Here is an 8,351-nt window from a genome sequence, read left to right as displayed (position 1 = left end):
TGAGCATTTTGAAGCAGGGTTTCATTGGTGGTGTGTGAATCCGGTAAAAAATCCAATCGCTGATTACGAAATTAACTTTGAAAAAAACTTTAAAATGTGAACTTTACTGCAAATCATATTGCTTCTTTTGTCATGTTGTTTGGTGGATAAACATGCACCCTAGATGCAAGCCTGAAAACGGGATGACTAAGTCTTACATATTTTTTTCCCTTGATCATTGTTACAAATGTACTTTAAATACATTTCAAGCCCGATTTGTTTTTATAAGCATCAATCCATGCATAAAATCCAAGCATCTTTTTTCTCACGACCGAGTCAGAAGGGGAGTGGGTCTATTCCTGTTTTGACGTCACAAACTTATTTACATTGCATTAATTCTTCGTAAAAATGCATGCAACGTAGATTGTGACGTCAAAACAGGAATAGACCCACTCCCCTTCTGACTCGGTCGTGAAGGTTATCTGGGTTATTGTTACTGAAAACGTTTTTTTTTTTTTTGTACTCGTAATTATAGGTCTTGTGCCATTTTCTTAGTCTAGGAGAGTAACTCTTGATGCTGAAGTCTAAGAGCAGAGATCTTAAAACCACCCACAATGCCCTTCGGGGCCTGCCTGTTTGCGTTCTTTTCCTTCTGTCTCTAAACAGCTGAAAATGGAATCCCACGAACAAGTCGTCATTTACATTAATCTGAAATGCTAAAATGATAACTATTTAATGCTACTTACATGAACTAATGTCAAACGAAAAAGGTGTGTTCAATACCTTTGGTCATCATTCTCAGATGAGGAAACCTTTCCAAAGTTAACAGCGTCGGACGTTTGCCTACTTTTCAAGGGTAATTGAAGGCGAAATGAAGGATTTTTTTGTTGCACAAGTGCAAGTCATTACGGATTGAAAGTGATTTTAGGACATATGACTCCTATTATTGTTGTTGTTGTCCATTCTTCAATGTCTAAGATGACCATGGCTTCGAGTCAAAGGGAAGAGCGGTGGATGTGGGTCCGGAGGTAACTGGCGAGGCCAATCCGGGCCCTGAAGGATCGCCCACACGTAGGACACGTGTGAGTGGGTGCTGTTCGGACAGCAGGCTTTCGTTGCGCCTCGGTGATGCGCCTTGCTTCAGCTGCATAACTACTTTGGAAGTCGGCTGTCTGACACTCTGACCACATGGCCTGCCTACCTAACGTGGACTTTCTGCAGGTTGCTGTAGACTCTGCAAAGGCCAGCCCGTTCCAGAACCTCCGTGACTTTGTCCTGCCATCAGATGTGGAGAGGTCTGCTGAGATGTGGAAGTGGTTGAACTGTTTAGCGTGTCTGCTGTAGACAATCCAAGTCTCGCAGGCACAAAGGAAGGTGGTTAGGACCACTGCATAGTCGACCTTCAGCTTGGTGATAAGTCTGAGTTTTCCCCATCCCCAGATGTTCAGAGTTTATCAAAAGCAGTGCTGGCCTTGCCGGGCAATCCTGTTGTTGACTTCAGCGTCTATGTTCACTGCACGAGAAAGTGTACTACTCAGGTAGATGAAGTTTTCGACTGCCTGGAGGTTATCCCTTCACGGTTATGCGTGGCTCCTGGTATGTCTTTCCTAGTGCAGCCTGGTACATAACATCGGCCTTCTTGTAGCTGATGTTGAGTCCAAAATGGTCGCAGGCTTGTGCGAAGCAGTCCATTTCATGCTGCATCTTCTGCTCTGCACTGGCGTTGAGTGCACAGTCATCAGCAAAGAAGAGTCTTTGATCAAAGTCTCTTTCACTTTTGTAACAACCTACGGGCATCTGAGGTTGAACGATTTAGCTACAGTCCTTTAGCAGATGGGGATTCCATTTCGCTTTCACGGAAGGCATCTGTCAGTATTAAAGACGCTAATACCAGCATGATTAATGAAAGTGCACTCTTGAAGGCCAGGCACAATTTACTAGTAAATAAAGCTTGATTCCAACCATTCTATTTAGCGCCTGAGAGCATGACATCATCTGGTAAGGACCGGTAAGTGTATATTCCTACTTGTAAAGTAAACACAAGGTAGGAAACAATTCTAGTTCTTGTCATTTCGCTCATATGCAATCCTTTTATCAAATTTTATTTTCGACCTTTTCAGCACTTTGAATTAAGAAAAACTAGAAACATGCCAAGTGGTTAAACTGAAGCCCTAATTAATACTAAAAGCCAAATTCAGCCCAAGTAAGGACTTCCTGAAATGTAAGACGAATATCAGCGTACGCAGCTTTTTGCGCGTCGTTTTGAAGGCCTGGTACCGAAAATACAGTTCCAGTAGTTGTCTAAGGCCTTTAAGCTGCTATTCACAAAAGAAACGACTAACAATAATAATTATAATAATAATCTTAATAAGTAATGGTTAATCTTTCTATTGGCATTTAAAAATTAATCTGTAAATTAAAAATCAAGACCACGTTGGGACACTGTAGCTTAAATCTGGGCGTGGCCGGTAACATGTGGCCTTCCTTTACCTTGACACGCCCTTGTCAATTACACATGTCAAAAGCACCCCTTGTCATCTTTAAATATTTAAATTTTGTAATTGCACTTTAACTATTCCTGATTATTTGAAAAGGATTCCTGCCATAATTAGTGCATCTTACCGTCCATAATGTAGCACTCTCTGCTCACATAAGCCCACCACTTAATTTGCACAAACTATTGCCCAAGTAACCCGTGCTGGAACTGCGACAATGGCGCATTCTCTTAAAGTAACTGTACTCAGTACTCTGGTAGTTAAAGCAGTGAGACAGCCATGAGCCAATGCTGAGACCAAAAAAAACTTCCCCGGCTTAAAACACACCCCTAAAGGCAATACCCAAATAAAGGTAACAGTGGCTCTTGCTGCGAATTATATACAATTAAAAATTCGCAATGCAGCTTAAACGTTAAAAATCTACTCGTAAAAAGCTACTTTCAAATGGGTTTTAATCCCAATAAAGAAAGGAAACTCAAGATATGGTTCATTGAAAGACTTCAGAAATTTGCGGTGTCACGTGCGTACATGCGGTAGGTAATTGCAAATTAAATTATTCTCAGACCCAAGACAATGCAAGGCACAAGCTTAAAACTCACACATAATAAAACATGGACTATGTCTTACCATCAAATGAAATTTCATTCCTATTGAATTAATTCAAGTGGAATGGTTCCCAAGCAAAAGTCTGAACCAAAAAACACATTTGCCATTTTTGAACGCTAAAATGGTGGGTTCGGGAAAATGGCCATAAAAGCCCTTAAACATGAGATATCGATAAAGAAATTTAGGGACAAACAGACCTTGAATAGGGCTATAAACCGGGTAAATTTTAGGTTCCTACAAGAAATAACAAAAGCGCAATGGGTATATTACCTTTGCAAACGGCAACATGGCCTTAAAATTACTTGCCGAATTGGACTTCAGTTGACATCGATCATAAAAAGTACACGCTTTTACGGCATATTCTTTCAGCGTTCAAAACAGCGATTGTTAAATTATGGTGGCAAGAGGGTGAACGGGGTGAACTTTATTAATGACGGAAATATCTATCGGTTCCAGTGAAATTGGTTTTTACCACTTAAATCTGATCGTTACCACCACGTGTGGCACATCTGTAACATTTCATGCTAAAGAGCGCAATAAAAAGACGGAAAATTATCGAATCAACCCCAAAACTGGGCAGAACATTGAAACTATCATAAACAAGCAGTGCAACGCTTTTTTCCTCATTTTCAACGTTTTTGAGGGGGTCAAGAGAGAGAGAGAGAGAGAGAGAGAGAGAGGGGGGAAAATATTAATTGATATGGAGATTCATCAACTGAAATGTCTCACCAGGAAACCTACACGCGTAACTAACGATGAAGATGTGTTTAAATATTCGGATGCAGCAGAAGTGGGTCTGGTCTACTCTTTCCTTTGCAAGTCTCTCAAATATCATGAGGCAAAAATCATTAAGTGTAGGAGCTCTAAGGATCTTAACATCGATGATTTCAAGAACGATTTAAAGAAGGCTGATTTGCTTCCAGCGGAATCTATTAATGACATAGACACACTTTACGCGCAGTGGAGGGATAGGATTATGAACGTTGTGAACAAACATCTGCTGGCTAAAAAGATGAGGGTAAGGAAACAGGATGTACGCTACATAGATGCTGGATGGAAAGCTGCTATCCGAATGAAACGAAAATACGGAAAGAAGTTCAGTAAAGATATGAGTAGTGAATCATGGGAATTAATGAGGAAGTCACGGGGAAACGAAGCAACCAGGCTGAGGAGGAAGGCGAAAAAAAACTACTGGAAAGAGGTGTCCAAAGAACTCGGTAACAATTCGAGAAAGTTCTTTAATACGTTCACGCCCCTGTTACGAGCTACGAGCGAGAATAGACCAGAAATTATTCTCGAGATACAGGGCAAATTATAGCAAGACCGCCTTAAGCTTGTAGTTGCTGATGAATTGAAAAATATGTTTCGACAATTGCAAATGACATAGAAAATGATCACTCAAATAACCTACAGGAGCACGATTACTACCAACATCCCAGTGTAAAAAAAGAAAAATCAGGGAGATGAGCGTTAAAATCTCGTCCTTTAGATCCAGTGAGGTCACAAACGATGAAGTTCTAAAAGCTTTGGGGTACTTTGAATCCGCCGCACAAGGCGACTGGTCATGACAATTTTTCTCCCAAAATCCTTAAACTTGCAAAAGATGAGATATCACCATCACTCACTTACATATTTAATAAAGTTATACGGGACTGCACATGGCCCAAGGAGTGGAAGATGGGTGAATGGATCCCTGTGCACAAGAAAGAAAATCCTCAAGATATGACTAACTTAACTAACAGATAATTGCTCAACAGCTGGGTGCTAAATTTGAAAGTATCTTTGATCCATTTATGTCCGCGTACAGAAAGCGTTACAGCTGTGAAACTCGAATTGTACTCTTGGTCGAAGACTCTTTACACCATGCTTTGCTTCTCGCCAAGTTGAAGGCTTACGGGTTGAACGAGGAAGCCCTCGGCCTGTTGGGCTCGTATTTCCGCGATCGTAAAATAGAAAAAAGCTTGGCCACGTTACTAGTAGCTGGAAGGAGATCACTAGACGTTGCCCACGGGGATCGTCACTGGGTCCACTTCTTTGAAATGTTTTTTCTCTCATTGAGAGCCAGGTCAAGTAATTCGGGAAATAAAAAACGACCGAAAAAACACCTCTGAGAGGTCCAAAGAGAACTTTCTTAAAGGAAATCTTTCTAAATATCAAACTATGATTAATATGTCTAAGCAAAAAACCGATGGGCTAGGCGTCACGAAAGACGGGATGACAATTAAAGCTACTGAGGACCTAACACTACTAGGGTCACTATAGATCGTAATCTGACCTTCTCTGGGCACATATCAGCTGCATGTGAGAAAGCAAGTTCGCTGGTTAGAGTGTTGGTGCGCCTGCGTATGCTCATACCGATCGAGGCTAAACTACAAATATATAAGACCGCAGTCCTACCATACCTGACATACTGCGGATTAACGTGGCACTTATGTAGGAAGTCGAACAGTAATAAGTTAGAACGGATCAATGAGAGACGGTTGTGGGCAGTCTATAATGATTGGACCTTCTCGTATAGTGAACTGTTAGCTAGAACGAAAATGACAACTTTATATAACAGGCGGCCAGATACAATTAGATTCGGAAACACTCTTTGTGAAGCAATGTCAAATCTGTTCTACTATATGGCTCAGGCAACTACAAAGAAGGTGCAGACCTTTATCAACTCATGTCTACGAAGAATCTTCCGGATACGTTGGCCAATCACCATCAACAACGAAGACCTATGGCAAAGAACCAACCAGAGGCCTGCAGATGCTGAGATCATGATGAGACGTTGGAGATGGATAGGCCACACTCTCCGAAAGACTTCTACCAATATCACAAGACAAGCCCTGTCTTGGAATCCCCAGGGAAAGCGGAAAAGGGGACGGCATAGGAACTCATGGAGACGGGACTTGGAGGCAGACATCAAGAGATTGGGGCTGACCTGGAGTCAGCTAGAAAGGAAAGCCCAGGACAGAGATAGCCGGAGGACCCTTGTAGGTGGCCTATGCCCCAGGAGGGGTACTAGGCATAAGTAAGTAAATAAGTAAGTAAGTAAGCAAGCAAGCAAGAAAGCAAGCAAGCAAGCAAGCAAGCAAGCAACCAAACAAACAAGCAAGCAAGCAAGCAAGCAAGCAAGCAAGCAAGTAAGTAAGTAAGTAAGTAAGTAAGTACGTAAGTAGGTAAGTAAATAAGTAAGTAAGTAAGTAAGTAAGTAAGTAAGTAAGTGAGTGAGTGAGTGAGTGAGTGAGTGAGTGAGTGAGTGAGTGAGTGAGTGAGTAAGTAAGTAAGTAAGTAAGTAAGTAAGTACGTACGTAAGTACGTAAGTACGTAAGTAAGTAAGTAAGTAAATTATCGTCCACTATAAAGAATTGCACTACACTTGCGCCGTTTAAGAACAATAGGCTGATTTAGCAACAGAACGGGAACGTCAGTGGCGACGTCGCGCGCAGCAAAACTACCAATGAGAATTTAGAATAGAGAAGAAAAGAGTGGAGTCTATTCTATTCTGAATTCTCATTGGTGTTTTTTCTGCGCGCGCCGTCGCCACTGACGTTCCCGTTCTGTTGCTAAATCAGCCTAATATCAGGAACAAAACTTGACGGAACTGGTAGATAGAGTCTGTCTTGTAGGTTGTTCTATGTTGTTCATGAATTCTTCTTGCGCAACTTAATTAATTTCATTGTACTTTATTGAACTATAATATATTTTACTAAATACCCTTCCATAACTTTTAATGGATTAAAACTTTAATTTTTTTTTTTTGTAGAAGGATATACATATATGTATATTTTTTATTGGCCTGATAATTCTTATCACCTGTAGATAGTAATATGCACCTATATATACCTATATATACCTGTAGATAGTAATATATATTGTAGGTATTAGTATCTATACAGTATTTGTGTTTGTATTAAGTGTCCCCGATTAGTGCACTTGTGGTGTGCTGGTAGTCTTTGACACGTTAATAAAGTTATTTCATTTCGTTATGTCATTCAAAGAAATAAAGTATGATTTGAAAATATGGAAAATATTTTTCCAATCCTTTAATGGCAAGTCATTTTTCTTGGAGGGCGCTTGGCAACTTCAGGTCAGATAACGTAACGATTTTATTACGATGCGGCAAAACCAAAAGGTTATATATGGCATAGTTTTTGGGAGCCACTGGGCATATGGTAAATGGCCAAACAACTGGAAGACCGAACGCGATATTTATTTTCTCAAGTTTTTTTTCCGATTGTTGTTGGGTTAAGCATGTGGTGTCACAATGTAAGGAATATAGACAATGAGAATGTTGTCCATGTTATTAATAAGCAGACATCACGAGACCCATACTTGCTATCCTTGATTGGAAAGATGGTGTTAATATGTTTCCGGAATAACATTCTATTCAGGGCAAAGCACATACCTGGTGTTAAGAATGGGCTAGCTGATAGTTTGTCTCGGTTGCAGGTCGACAAATTCAAGGGCATGTCTAAAGGGATGGATCGGGTCCCGACTCCCCAACCCGAACATTTGAGGTCGGAGAATTGGGAGATGCCTTAAAACGCTTGCTTGAAGCTAGCCTTAATGCCGCTTCATTAGGGAGCTTACGAAACGACGACGCCGACGGCAACGACGACGGTACAAAACAATACGTTTAGTGAGCAAAAACAATGGCTCTGCACGCTCTGCACGTGCGTTTTACATTTTGGTACATTTTTTTGCCGTCATCTTCTAAATGACGACGTGAAATGACCAAATTCAAGGTTCTGTGGAGGACGTTAGCACATGACGATGAATTTTCAGTTCTCTCTGTACGCTTCCACCCCACTCATACCAGTTTAATTACTCGACAGTTACTACACATTTTTAACGCGAAACGACATGGAATAGTTTCGTAGTGATATGAATAACGCGAACTCCTATTTTTAAATGAAGTTCTCGTAGCCGTCGTCGTCCTCGTTTCGTAAGCTCCCTATTGTCTACGTATAGACGCCCCTGGGAAATTTTACATCAGTTTAAAAGTGAGAGATTATTAGCAACAAGTCCGATCTTTCCTCTCTCAAGTGACATCTTAGTACTACTTCTGGTTTATCTGGCAGAGAAAAACTAACCAGGGTTCACTTGCACGGTTATGACTTATGTTTCAGCTTTGAGGTTTCCTCATCGGTTAGCGGGTTGGCCAAACCACACAAAATTTGAAATGGCGAAACTAGCTCTGCGAGGATATTTAACAATTATCCCATGAACGCGCGTTGGATATGAGATGATAAATAGCCAACGTAGCGCCGAGTTGGCTAT

The sequence above is a fragment of the Montipora capricornis genome, chromosome 6 (assembly GCF_036669925.1).
Source record: "Montipora capricornis isolate CH-2021 chromosome 6, ASM3666992v2, whole genome shotgun sequence".
NCBI lineage: Eukaryota > Metazoa > Cnidaria > Anthozoa > Scleractinia > Acroporidae > Montipora > Montipora capricornis.
This window is presented reverse-complemented; position numbering follows the sequence as displayed.